At 40.5% G+C, this 14,784-nt stretch overlaps 1 protein-coding gene across 2 annotated transcripts in view; it reads right to left on the bottom strand.

Annotated features, from left to right (window-relative positions):
• The window catches only part of RAD50 (RAD50 double strand break repair protein), a 209,941-nt gene extending 201,586 nt beyond the window's left edge, over nucleotides 1-8,355 (bottom strand). Inside the window, exons 1-2 of one of the 2 annotated variants that reach the window (XM_032476688.1) lie at nucleotides 7,796-8,355; nucleotides 7,142-7,194 (exon numbers count right to left, since the gene is read on the bottom strand). The gene's annotated coding sequence lies outside the window, so the exon portion shown is untranslated. The remainder of the gene's footprint in view (nucleotides 1-7,141; nucleotides 7,195-7,795) is intronic. The other variant, XM_032476689.1, reaches the window with a different exon arrangement.
• Nucleotides 8,356-14,784: the final 6,429 nt, after the last annotated feature.

Below are 14,784 nucleotides of genomic sequence, written 5' to 3'. Positions count from 1 at the left end.
ATGTTTCACATATTTCAGTCATCAATATATCACCATTATTATTTTGCCATAATTAAACACCATCCATACTGTACTTAACATTTCTCTTTAAATCACCTCATTTCTGCCCTTAAATAAATGTTTTAAAAGGAAACCTTATTTACTATTGTAAATGGAAAACCAGCAGCATATGTCATAAATGGAAGCAACTGTAAAAATAAATACAGTGTAAAACGCAAAAGTGTCATGAAAATATAGAAGCTACTGCTACCCCTTTGCTAATCCTCATATATCAAGTGGGAGATTAGGAAGGCTTGAAAAGGTGTTAAAGACATACGAGCACCAAACTGAGATTTTTCTCCTTCCCCTGACCAGAAGATTGCAAAGGAATTAACCAGAGGAATACTTTTCTCACCGTGAAAGTATTAGATGACACCACAAATGTGTCCCACCTAGAATTACCTGCACCACCTAAAATGACCTCAAACAGAAACATGTTCTAGCATACATGCCTGGAAGTAGATTTACTGGGGTAAAAGGTATAGACACTTTTTTTAAAAAGGTTTTGACAAACTTCATTCAAGTTAGTTTTACCGTAGTTTTACTATGAAAGTGCCCATTTTACTTCACCCTCAAATACTAAGTTTTATAAACAAAAAAGTTAAAATGTTAAGCTTTTTAGTGTAAGATATTCAGCAGCTGAATTTTCAAAGCTTTTTTTGTACTCCTTTGGCCAGTCTCTGACCCTGGGGGAAGACCATTATATAAACCTTCAGTTAGTGATAAATTTATACAAATTGATACTGCATTTGGTTTAACCAAGCTAAAGTAAACTCAGTAAAACATGAGGAAGTGACTTTAGCACTTACAAATATTTTAGAATGCTTTTGTGCTGGCAAAGGTCAAATGAGGATCAGAATAGCATGAACTTGCAAAGTATACTTCTGAGAAATAAAAGACCCAGTGAAGCATTACTCCAGAAATAAAAATCACTACAAATTTTCAGTAAGTAAATGAGAACTCTAAAAGAAACAGGTTTTAGCCTTCCTACGTTGATGTGATAGGCAACTGCGTAAATACGTACAGATTAATGCTAACTGCTAAGAAAAGACTTCTAAAATAGAAAAATAATATTTTGAAGCATGAAGAGTTACTAACAATAGGAAGCTTCCAGATTATTTCAGTAATTCCTGGGCAGACCCCTGTGTGTATATGTGCCTGCAAGATATAAGAAGGGAATTAAAAACATGCTGAAAAGGTTCGAATGAGGTTGGAGACTCTGATTAATTTTTAACACTGATAGGAAAATATGTTTATCTATGCTTAAGAACTTAATGAGAGCTCCTAATAAGACACAGAATTCCAAGTCACTAAATAAAAAGAAGGAAGTAAAGAATGGGGACAAAGACACCTTGATGAATCCAGAAAAAGTCATAAGAAAAAAAAAAAGAACTCACGATAAATACATGGCAAAACAAGATAGCAAAAACAAGGCCACACTTATCAGTGATCAAAATAAATGAGTGAATTAAAATTACACTATTAAAAAATCAAGACTTTCAATCTAAATGCCCATTAATGGAAAATGGATAAATTATGATATTCCATTTAATGTATATGTGTGTGTGTACGTTACAGAAAGAGGCCCATGGCTTGCATAGTCTAAAAAGTTGTAGGAAAATATATAAGCAGAGAAAAGGGTCCAGAAAAACATACCAATTTGGTAAATGTGGTTGCCTATAAAAAGTGGAATTACAAGAGGAGTGGACTTCATTATCTCACTTTATGAGTGTCACTAATGGCATGTAACCAGGGAAATAAGAATAAATGAAATAATAAATATAAGGGCAGAATCACTGAAATAGAGGATACAGAGGACAAAAAATAAAGGTGGCTAACAGAACCAAAAATATTTCTGTGAAAATAGACAAACCTTTAGGGAAACCGAAGAAGAATAACTGACAGAAGATGGGGGAAAAAAATATAGGAAAAAGAGGAAATGACAAATGTAGTAGATATTTAAAAGCTTACAAAATAATGATATAAATAACTATGTGACAATACATTTTGAAAATATAGATGAATAAATTTGTAGAAAAATTGCCAAAGTTAGCGTAAAAATTGTTGGAAATGTGAATAGCAGTTTAGCAAATTGGAATAATTTTTAAAACCTCTTCCCCATAAAATCTCAGGCCTGGAAGTACATTCTAATAAATTCTAAGGAAGAGACAATCTCTATCTTAAATGCGCTGCTTCAAAAAATGGGAAAAAAAGGAAACACTGTCCAACTTAAGGTTACTATAATTTTGAAATTTTGAAATTCTCCACAAAAACAAAAATACAAGCCAGTAACACTAATAAACATGGATGCTAAACACCTAAATAAAATATTACTTAATCAAATCCAAAAATGTATTAAGACTTTATCATGATAAAGTAATAACGAAACAACTTTTAAAATCAGAAAAATCTTTCAATGTAATTCACCATGTTAATGGATTACGGAAGAGGTTACTATTGCCCACCATCTCTCTGTTCTCCTTTACCTCCTGTGAACACCATCACCCTTCGCAGCCACCTTACAACTAGGTGGGACCATGTTATTTGCCCTTGCCAACGGAATATGAGTTGAAGTGATATTTGTCATCTTTGACCAACAGAAAGGATCTCTTGAAAGACTCGGGTCCTAGCAGATGGGGAAGCAACTGGCTAGAAGAAAGAGTGAGTTTCTGAATGACTAAATGAAGAAGAGCCTTACCAACACCCCTGGACTATGTCATGAGTGATAAACAGATTCAATTGTTTAAGCCCTTGAAATGCTGGAGTTGTTACATTAGCTAACATTATATATCCTAGTAATACATGGAAAACTGGGTGGGGGGATCACATGATCATCTCACTAGACAGAGAAAGAGCATTTGACAAAGTTCAATAGTAATTCATGATTTTTAAAAAAAAAAACAAAACAACTTTTACAGCAGAATTAGAATAAGCCCCTATCATTTCTATCAACTTTTCTTCATAGCTTAATTATTCATTGGTTTAGCCACTACATATGATAAATTTTATTACTAAATTTTTCATTAGAAAGTGGTGCATAGGATTTTATTTATTTTCCTTGGTATCTAAGATCCTAAGGAAAGGGACTTCTTTCACTTGATAAAGATTATCATCCACAAACCTATAGCTAACATCATACTTAACAGAGAAACTATATCTACAGGGATGGAACACAACAAGGATACTTGTTCCCACCACCATCATGTAGTAGAATTACAGAAGCACTAGCTTCTGTAATCCATGCGAAGATAATAAAAGGAAAACAAAGTATAAAGGTGAAAGAAAAGAGACAAAAGTTGTCAGTGTCTGCAACTGGTATCACTATTTATAGAACTCTCAGGAGAATCCACAGAAAAACTATTAGAATGAATAGGAGTTCAGAAAGATAGCTATATATTTGAGACCAACCTAAAAAGAGCCTAGTGGAGAAAAATTCTAAACTCAAAGTACATAAAAGGAAGAATGAATAAATGGAAAGACAGACCATATTCACAGGTGAGATTACTTAACATTGAAAGGTATCAATTCTTCCCAGATAAACCTATGATTTCAATTAAATTCCAATCAAAATTTCAAGAGGAATTTCTATGAATTTTCCAAACAGATATTTAAATATTTATATAAGAACAAGTTCATGACAAGCTAAGAAGAGTTTGAAAAAGAACAAAAAGGTAGAATATTACAGTCATAATAATTTTAAAAATCCAACTGGATTAAAGATGAAAATGTAGAAGAAACAATAAGTTAGTAGGAAAAAATACAGAAAAAAATTATAAGCTTCAGGTAGGCAAGGTTTTCTTAAACAAGACACAAATGGCATAAACTAAAATGAGGAAAATGATGGATATGACTACACAAAGTTTAAAGATTTATGTTAAAAAAAAGAAGTAGACCATAGACCTAAAAGGAAGAGTTAAACTACAAAGCTCTTAGATGAAGACAGGAGTGACTCTTCATGACCTTGGGTTAGGCAAGGATTTCTTAGATATGACACCAAAAGCACAAAAAATAAAAGAAAAGGTTGGTAAGTTGAACCTCAAAAAATTGATTTTTTTTTTTTGCTTGAAAGAATACCATCAATAAAGTGAAAAGACAACTCACAGAATGGAGGAAAATATTTGTAGCTCATATATCTGATAAAGGGCATGTATTGAATATATGTATGTATATGTATGACTGAATTATTATGTTGTATACCAGAAATTGACACAATATTGTAAACTGACTATACTTCAATTTACAAAAGAATATATAACTAATTCTTACAACCCAATAACAAAAGATAATCAAATTTTAAAAATAGATCTGAGTAGACATTACTCCAAAGAAGATATCCAAAAGGCTAATAAGTGCATGAAAAGATGCTCAAAATCATTAACCATCTGGGAAGTGCAAATCAAAAAAACAATGAGCTAGAAATTTATACCTGCTAGGATGGCTAAAACAAAAAATACAGACAAGTGTTGGTGAGGATGTAGAGAAACAAACACTCATGCACTGCTGGTAGGATTGTAAAAGTTTGCAGCTACTTTGGAAAACATTCTGGAAGTTTAAACACAGACATACCATATGATTCAGCAATTCCACTTCTAGGTATATATCCAAGAGAAATAAAAATATATGTCTACACAAAAATTTGTACATGAATGTTCACAAACGTATTATTCTACTTTTTGACAAAAACAACCTAAATGTCCAACAACCAATGGATAAACAAAATGCAGTATATCCATATAATAGAATACATTGACCAATAAAAAGGAACAAATTACTGATACATGCTACAATTTGGATAAACCTCCAAAACATCATGCTCAGTATTAGAAGCCAGTCACAACAAACCACATATTGTATAATCCTGTTTATATGAAATGTCCAGAAATAGGCAAATACAGAGACAGAAAGTAGATTAGTGTGCTTGCCTAGGGTTGGAGAGGGGAATATTAATGGATACTAGACACTAACTGCTAATGGAGTAACAAAAATGTTCTAAAATTAAATTATGGTGATAGTTAAACACACTCTGCAAATATATTAAAAACCACTGAATTACATACTTTAAATGGGTGAATTCCATGGTATGTAAATTATATCTTAATCAAGCTGCTAATAATAATAAAAAGGAGACCATAAATGACGTTAATAAATGGGTAACCAGACTACAGGAAGACGTTTACAACACTGACATTTCAAGAAGGATTAACATTTTAGTAAGTATACCAATATGTAAATATCAAAATGAAAACCAGATAAAAAAAATCAGAAACCTAAAAGAAAACAGCAAATGAGACAAACAAACAGGCAATTCACGAGCAGAAAACAATATGATGAGATGCTCAATTAAAACAGAAATGGAGTACTGCTTTAACCTACTAGTTTGACAAAAATTAGTAAATTAGATAATAGTAAGTGCTGACAGATGTTGGAAAAGGGAGTCCTCATGCACTTCTGGTGGGAGGAAATTGACGAATCCATTCTGTAGCACAAAGCAGCAGTTTTTAATAAAAGACATCATGCAAGTATCCTAGATCCAGAAATCTCATATCTACGGATCTGTCTCAGAGAAATTCTTGCACAAGAATGGAGACACTGGAAAAGGGTATTTGGTGCAGGTCTGTGGAAGCAAGGAGTGAGAGGACACCCAATCTATTCTCAGGAGACTGGTTAAGTACTCGTACATTCCTGATAGAAAATTATGCAACAACCAGGATTAATAAATTAGACTTACATATAGCAATATGGTTTGACAAAAACATAATGCTGAGGGGAAAAGAACAGTATGCGGTTTATAACACAATGGTATTTATTTAAATAAGTACAGCAAAAGCAAAACATGACATACCTTTCAAAGACACACATTCTCTAAAATATAAGGAAAGGTAGTTTGTAAGAACAAATATGCCACGATGGCTGTCTAAGTTTGTGCATGAGTGGGGAGGAGGGTGTTGAGAAATGGAGGATAAAAGGAGGACACAGCAAAATAAAACAAAATGAGACTCCAAATGGACCAAGGATTATAGTGTGTCATGAACTCAGAATATGAGCAATTCAATTCTATAGGCCTGAGATCCTTAGGAAAATTTTTAAAATTCCAGGCATTATTTTCTTGTGAAAAATACAATAAAGTGCCTCACATGCTGGTGGCTAAACCCATGAATAATCAAACCATGAGAAAAGAAGGTAGTGGGGAAGACTGGGGCTTGCTCAGTCTTCAGCTGAGTCATTTAGTTTTCAGGAACATGGAAGCAAGAACCTGAGTGGTGAAAACGCAGTGGATGGTGTCTACTCCCCGCCCCGCCCCTGCCCCCCACCCCAGACAGAAGATAAGAAAGGAAAAGGAGAGAATCATGCATTATAGTTTAAATTTAGTTGACAAGAGAGAGAAAAAAGAGGAGGACATTAGGGAATTCTGAAGAAAAGGAACAGCTCGTCATTATTGAAAGTACACCACAAAAATTAAAGAATCTGATTTTCTGGCTCATGATAAAGGCTGTATTTTCTAAAAGCAATTAATACTCAACACGACCCTCGAGGGTAGTACAGAAGGGGCACCCCATGTTTTAAAAATTAGGACCTTGGGTCATCTTTTGTCAAATTCAGATGGGTGTTTTCAAAATTAAGATCATTCAAGTTTTCTTTCAGTAATGGGCTTTATGCTCAGATCCATGTGAGTAGGCTGAGATAAAAGTTGAGAAAAAGGAGGGGGTTCTTGGTATTGCCTACAAAAACTGTCATCACTCAGATGTAAGTCAAATGCTTGCAGAACTTCACTTTAACACTTAGCACCTTCTCCTATCTACACAACTGTTCTTGTGGGCACCTTACATATATATTTTCTCTCAGCAGGGAATGGGAAATACCCAGGGACAGGGGCTGTCTCCACAGCCTTTAGGTGGAGCCCAGTTCTCACATACCACGAATGAGCTACGCATATGTTACAAAGGGCAAAAACGTGGGCACTCATCTTTCACCCTTTACCTGGCAGATACAGGACAGAAAGTGTTCTGGTCTGGGAAGGTCCAGGTTCCCAAGTGTACCCACTCCTGACCATTTCTGCCAGCCCCGGGGTTGGGGCCCCTGCAGAGTCAGCCCCTGTCTTTACCTGGACAGGGCCTTGGGGTGGAGGTGGCATCCTGGTCTAGCTGCTCTCCATGCCTGCGACCAAGAGAGAAGAGTTTCAAGCTTGCCAGTTCAGGTAACTCTTGGAAGGCACTCCAGCTGCTCCAAATAAACCAGATCTGGAAAACTTAATACAGCTGAACTACACGCGGTATGGGACCTCGTGCCGAAGCAGAGGAGTTTGATACATAAGAAAGGGTAAATAAAATAAGAATTCCTCTCTACTGGGCTGAGGCGAGGCGCTCTGCTTAGCATTTTACCGAAATTGATTTTTACCGAAACTCGGTCCAGAGAGGCACCCGGAGTTGGTGGGGCGGGGGGGGGGGGTATGGTCCGCGTTCTACAAAAAGGAAACGTGTGCTGCGACCGGTGGCCTGGCTTGACCCCCCGCCCCACCTCGACCCCAGGCTGCCAGATCCTTGGCACGTTTGTCCGAGCCCCCGCCCCTTCCCCCCTGGTCTTCCAGCCGGGCCTGTAGGATTAGCGAAAGCCCAGCGGTGCGGGGTCTCAGGCCTTCCCAGCCCCGCGGTAGGAACTCCCGGGCCAGCCCGGCCGGCGTCCAGCAGCCGCCTGGCGTCCCGCCCGCGCGGTCCGCAAGGAGGAGCCCGCGAGGCGACCGCGAAGGGGCTGCGCTTACCTCGCCCGGCGCGGGCTACGGCCCCAGCTCGCTGGCTTCAGGCCGGCGGCCCCGCACGCTGCGCCCCTCGCCCCGACGGCAGCTGCGCCGGCCCTGGCCATAGGCACTTTCATTTTCCTCAACGGTCTCGGCAGGAAAGCGAAAGCGAAAGCGGCATAGAGGCGGGCCCAGGCCCGGTGAACGCGGAGCGCGGGCCCGCAGCTGGAGGCAGGGGCCGCGGGCCTCGGGTCTGCGCGCGGCGGGCCCAGCGGCGTTCCGGCGGGAGCCGCGTCCACCCGGGAGGCTGCTCGCTGGCCGGTCAGTAGCGCACGTCTCAGCGGTGCAGCGCGCCCTCATCCGGCTCTGCGGCCCACGGCGCCTCCGTCCCTCGGGGCTTCTTCCCTCATCTGCCCTTCACTCAGTGCCTGCCGGGGCCTCGCGGCTGGCGGCGGGCCCGGGACCTGACACTCGGCGGCGCTTCGGGGGTTCTGGCCTGAGGAGGCGGGTACCGGCCTGGACGGCCGGGAGACAGTCTGAGGGGTCGGGGTGGGAGGCGCTGAGGAAACTGGGGCAGGTTACGCTCGCAGACCCCAGGGGTCGGGCCGCTCCCCAGCCCAGGCATGCGCACTGGTCCCTCTGCCAAGCTGGCGGCACCGGCACTCCTGACAGCCTCGTCCTGACCCAGAGGTACCAGGCTCTTCATTCTGGGTCAGCGGAAAAATAAAAGTCAATGATGTCTGTGAAAAGCTGGACGCTTCATTTGATAAGAAAAACTAGAACAGCAAATTTAAGGTTTGGACTCCCTGGGCTAAGTGGTGCCCATCAATACCCAAGGGTTTAGAGATTACAGGTTCAAGCTCTGGCTCTGGCACTCTGTGAACTGGAGCAAAATATTTACTCCTGGTATAAGGGAGAAATACTTGGCATTTTCTTTTAGGCACTAGATGGGTTCTTTGAGGGCAGAGGCAAAGTCATTGCTCTTCTCGTTGCTTAATAGACATTCTCTAACGGTCAGTTGATAATAGGATAGTTTTCAAAGTTTGGACTGTGTTATCTTGACTTAGAAGGACTTTGGGGGAACTGCAGTCTTTTTGGAAGTCACCTCATGCTTACCCTGACGATTAGCCCCTATAATTATGCCACTGGACCAAGTTTTTTTTTAGAAGAGAGCCCTGCTACAAAATTTGATGGAAGTCTCTACAGCTCTGCCCAGCATCAGCCACTGAGATTTGAAAAATACTTTTGTAAGCATTTCTGTAGAAACCTGCAAAACATTGTCAAGACTCCATATTCCGAACACAATTTCCCATGTGTTTGTTTTTGTCATAGAGTAGTCTGATAACTGGAAGACAAAAACACAATAAACTGCTTAATCTGCCAGAGTCACTTTGGTTTGCCTCTTTCTAATTTGGGCACATTTCCTGCATGATGAAGGCCTTGCTCTATGACTGATGTTGTGACTTTCCATGGGTCCTTGCAGTATTTCCCTCAAGAGCAGGTGGGGAAGTGGAGCAGGCCAAATGATGACCTTAGAAACACACGTGGTTCCCCTTCCAGAAGATGATGACTTTGGCCTGTAGGATGAAGGGGAAAAAAAAAAAAAAATCAAGGCAGCCTTAGAGCTCTTCCTTATTATAGGACAATAATTCTTGACTCCATGAGAGCAATCAAGAGCTAAATCTGCTTCTACATAAAAAATATGTCTGAGAGATGAGGGTCACGAAAAGCGAGAAAAAGACACAAGAAGATAAAGCCAAATCCTGGTTACCTTTTGTAGATGTTACATATGGGAACAGAGAGGACCCAAGAGGTGATGACAAGCCTGAATATTATCTTCATGATTTCCCAAAGTCCAGATTTGGTCGTCGACCTTGTGGATTAAAAATGCCATCTTTTTTCCGTGTTTGAGTATTGATTAAAAATCAGCTTTTATAATATCAGAATGCAAATTTATTGATTTCATTAACTATTTACCAGACTCATGCTAAGTATATTACATAGATTGCTTCATTTAATTCTCCCTACAATCATGTGATGCGATGTGATCTTCTTTCAGTTGAGGGGGGAAGATGATGGAAATTCCCCAAGGACTCACAGTTAGTATGTATGTAAGTAGTAGAGTCAGGGTTCAAATAAAGGCCATCTGATTCCAAAACACGTAGCCTGACCTTTCCTATTAGAAACAAAACTATCAGAAACACTGAGTTTCTGGAGTTTGCCTGGTGAGTGCACTCTTCTTGTAACTGCAATTTAGAGCCTAATAAACAGAAAGAGGTTTGGTGAGCTTAAAGTAGAATCTGAACAGTGAATTATCTGACTTAAATGTTTAATGGTATTAGGCAGGGTAGCCTGGTGTGTCTTCTTCCATACCAAAGATCAAATGACATGCTGGGAGGACTGGTCACTCATTCCTGCCAACCTGGCTAGCCCTTTTTCTTGGGATGGGGCCTGGTCAACCAACATTCACACCTTTTTCGTAAGCTGCCTGTGCTGCTCCTTCTCAGTTGGACATATTTCTTTTTTAGACATAATAAGGCCTTAGTTAATAAAAGTACTGTTCGGCCTTGTAGGTCCTGGGGTCCTTATTTCTCTTTATGGAGACGTTTTGTGTATCTTTGCTCAGATTGGCTTGATTTATATTTTAACTTTGTATCCCAGCTGTTTGAGAGCAACTCACTTTCTTTTCTTCCTACCCTCCCTGACCTAACTCTAGAATAAAATCTTGTGCAAGTTCTGCAGCAAGCACTTTATCAAGACCTGCAGTGGTCATCAATGAAGACCTGAAAATCCAAGTCCAAAGCCAAAACTTTACCACGGGCCAGGAGGGCGGGGTGGAGTTGTAGGGGGTAGATCATGCAACACAGCTGGAGAACAATATAAATGGAAAGAAAGAAATCACTGGTTAGGGAAAAAAAAATACCTGGTGTGATTCAAATAAAAAGAAAAAAATAACTTTTAGATACTTCATTCATTCAACAAATATTCTGTGGCAAATACAAAATGCAGCCACTCTACTAATTCTGGGGATTCAATAGTGAGCAAAAATACACACAGTCTCTGCCTTCAGGAAATATATTTCAGTTAGGTAGACAATCAAATAATTAGTCAAATATAGAATACCATCCTAAATGCTACAAAATGCATTTGATTCTATGGGAAAGATTGAATTTTCCTGGGGAGTCAGAGAAGGCTTCCCCAAAGAAGGGTTGTTTGAATTAGGAGCTAAGGAATGTGGATTAATTAACTGGGTAAAGTGGCATGGGGTTGGAGAAGAGACAATTTGTGACAGGAATCGCACATGCAAAGGTCCTGAGGCAGGAAAGAATCTTTATTGAGCATTTGAGAGACTGGAAGCAGGCTGGATTTGAACCATTATCTATCTGGTAACCAAAGGGCCAATGGAGCAGAGAGAAAGACCAAGGAGTACCCAAGTCTACAGGAGGCTGGAGGGTAAGGCAAAAGCTATAACACGTAGGGCCTTGAAGGTTATGCTAAGGACTCAGGTCTTTATCCTATGAGCACTATGATGGTGCTTAAGCAGAGGGTTGTATTATCTGACTTGTGTTTTGAAAAGACTGCTCTGTCTGCTGTGTGGTGAATGGATTGAAAGATGCTCAGCACCTGAGAGCAGGGTGATGGTGGTAGAGGTGGAGGGCATGGAGAGAAATGGAAAGATGTGAGAGCTATTTAGGAGGTAAAATGGTCAGGAACCTGGTGATGGATTGGGTCTTTGAGATAAAGGAGAAGGAGATACCAAGCATGACTCCCAGGTTGCATAACTGAATGAATGACTGTGGCAGTCATGTAGGTTCTCAGATCTCTCTGTTCAAGAGACTCTTCTACAAGGAACATAGCTGACAAGCTCCAGCTGCTGCACCTTCAGATCCACTGTGGTGTCCACACAAGTTCACACATTCTGGCCTTTCTCAGCCAATGAACGAATACAGTGTAGGTACCAGAGCCAGGTCATTTTTGCCCAAGGTGGGACTCCTCCAACAGGCAATCTATATTTAGTGGCTTCCCATCAGCGTGGCCAAACTTTCCTCAGAACTGCTCTGCAGTCTGAGGCTATTCCTACCTATCCTCCTTCCTTCCCTCTCCCTCTTCATACCTGCATCATGGTCTGAGTGTCTCTCTGCCTTCTCCTGCTCCCTCTCCTCTTTACCCTTCATGAGCATTCTCCCCATTAAACTCTTACAAGTTAATTCCATCTTGGTGTCGGCTCTAGGAGGACTCAAAATGACACAATGATGCCCTTCAGTGAGCTGGAGAATCTTGGAAAGGAACAAGTTTTGGAGGGCTTCAATTCTGTGCATGTTGGGTGAGGTGTCAGGTGGGCAGGAGACCTCTCTATCCATTTCCCCACTCATGAGATATGTTCTGCTTCACCACTAAACTATCAGCTATGTTGTCTGTGTGAGCTACTGTCTGGTTTTCTTTGTAAAATGCTCGTTCCATGGATAGTCTCCAAACTGTAGTTTAGAATTCAACAATATACTGTTTGCCTCTAGAAAAATATGACATACTGATAGCAGAAGTATCCTTTAACGTTCTTGTTGAAGAGGCAAAAGTAAAAAAATTGAATGGGAGTGAGCAATTGTTCTTGAACAATCAAGGGTAAATAATTTTGCTTTGGGTGGCCCTGATTTTCCAGGGAAAAGGAGTAGTCTTAGTGTTCCCAAAGGGAGAGACTTACATATTTGGCAACAGTGGATGGAAATCTCTGTCACGCTGTGGGAAAAAGAATGAGCACACCAAAGGCACTCTTGCTCTGACGTCTGTCTCCCTGAGCAAGGTACCCGCAGAGAGCTGGGTGGCAGAGAATGACCCTGTCGTGGAGATTGCTTATTTGAGTGAATCACCTGTGAGAGGGCAGAGCTCTTTAGGTGCAACATTGGCTCATCCTGTTGAAGCAGGCTTCAACAAATCACGACAACTACAAGAGTGTTTGAACACTGAGCGCTCTCATAGGTCAAACATTTCCTCCATTAACAGCAGATCCCAGACAGCCTGTACCCATTTCACTGTGAAGGGTGGAGGCTAACAGTAGGTGAGTTTACATGTTTTGTTACTAAGCTTTCGGGAAGCCCAGATATGATTAGTCTGCTTGAAAGAAGTAGGTGTGGGCGTCACGAAGTATATTTTCCTGGAGGGTCTGTCTCTCATTAAGGGAAAACTGAATAAAAGTATCTGTTGAAATTTAAGAAAAATTACCAAGTGTAAGGTGAATGCTGGCCTCATGGAATGAGTTAGGAAGTGTTTCTCCTCTTCTATTTTTGGGAAATTGAGAAGGATTGGTGATAATTCTTTAAATGTTTGGTAGCATTTACCAGTGAAGCCATCTGATTGAGTTTTTCTTAGTTGGGAGGTTTTTGATTATTAATACAATCTCTTAAGTCCATTCAGATTTTATTTCTTCTTGAGTCGATTTTGGTAATGTGTGTTTCTGAGAATTTGTCGAGTTCATCTAGGTTGTTGAATTGTTGGCATACAGTTGTTTACAGAATTCTCTTATAATCCCTTTCTTCAGTAAGGTTGGTAGTAATTTCCTCACTCTCATGAACACTACCCATTGTATTTACTTGGGTAGTGCCCTTTATCCATGGGCTTAATTCCTTCATGTGGACCAGCGTTGCTGTCCAGTATCCTTTCGTTTCTGCCTGAAGGACTCCTTTTAGCATTTCTCATAGGGCAGGTCTCACTGCTTTCAGAGTGATTAGGCCCACTGTCCATCTTCTCCATTTCATCCATTTGTTTTCTACAGTAGTTTCCAAAAATCTTTGGACAGGGAAATAAAGAGAGGGCTTCACCCAGTCTGCTGTTTGCCAGATTTGGGAGTAAGTAGGGAGACTGTTGCAGCTGTCGATGACTTTTTAGTATGGCTAGAGTTGACAGGCAACGTTAGAATCTTCACTTTCTTTCCCTTCACCAGTTTTATAAAGTGTATTAAGTTATGCTGCTTTCTTGTTTGGTTAATTTTGGTGAAAAAAAATTTATAGGTTTTTACTTTTTTATGCTCATTTTGTTTGATCTAGGGGAGGGCAATTCTATGATGACATTTATTTTCAGAACTATTTTCTGCATAATCAAAGGTTACGTGATTATGAATAAGATAGTTCTGAAGGTTCAGTAGACTAGCCCTGTGAAATACTGATACCACCGCATGCATTTAGCAGTCTCTCCTTGATGTGCAGAGTGTATTTCTACACTTCCCCTACAGATCCATGAGAAGAGCTTCTCATGTAAGACTTCTAGGGTGAAAAGAGTAGGTCAGGTGCCTGGCTGCCGCCTTGTAGCTGGCCCATCAGAGAGATGATATCCCAGGGTCTCTGGCAGCCTCTTGCACACCTGTCCTTGAGATGAGGCCCCTTCTTCCCAAGGAGAGACCCTCTGGTGTGGGTCTGCCTGAGACTCCAGGAAGACATGCAATTTCTGCTGAGAAACCTGTGATTCTGTCATCCTAGGCATTCTTTATTAATCTCATAAGACTTCTGAGGATCGAAGGAGAAACAGATGTATTTTTCCAAAGTGCTTTTATAGCAATGGGGACACAACACAAGTTACTGCTGATGCTGAATTGCATCAAGCCTCTTTCTATCAGCCTAAAAAGTCCTTTAGGAAAATCAATTAAATGGCAAACATGTAGGGGAAAGATTTGTTGTGCTACTTACTACCTGACAGAGAGCGTGGCCTCTGCCCAACTCATTCACCGTCACTTACTCTCGGTATTAAGAAGACTAATTCTCTTTGGCAAACACCAGCCCTTCTGGAATTCAGGAGAGTGTTCAGTGAGCTCTGGAGACAGGAACTAGTTGTCAAGAATAGGAAAAGATTATGGGGTACAGTCTTGTTTTCACTTTGATGTGTCGTAGAAAAGTAATTATTTTTAAAATCTGAATTGCTTCTCCACTTCCTTTGTACTTCCATGGGTATCCTGGTTTCTAATTCTCACGAGCATTAACTGAGCACCTCATCATGCACAAACACCCCTGTGACTACAGGTTATACAT

The sequence above is a fragment of the Camelus ferus genome, chromosome 3 (assembly GCF_009834535.1).
Source record: "Camelus ferus isolate YT-003-E chromosome 3, BCGSAC_Cfer_1.0, whole genome shotgun sequence".
Classification (NCBI taxonomy): Eukaryota; Metazoa; Chordata; class Mammalia; order Artiodactyla; family Camelidae; genus Camelus; species Camelus ferus.
Note: the sequence above shows the minus strand (reverse complement) of the source record. Positions and strands in the feature narration are given on the sequence as shown.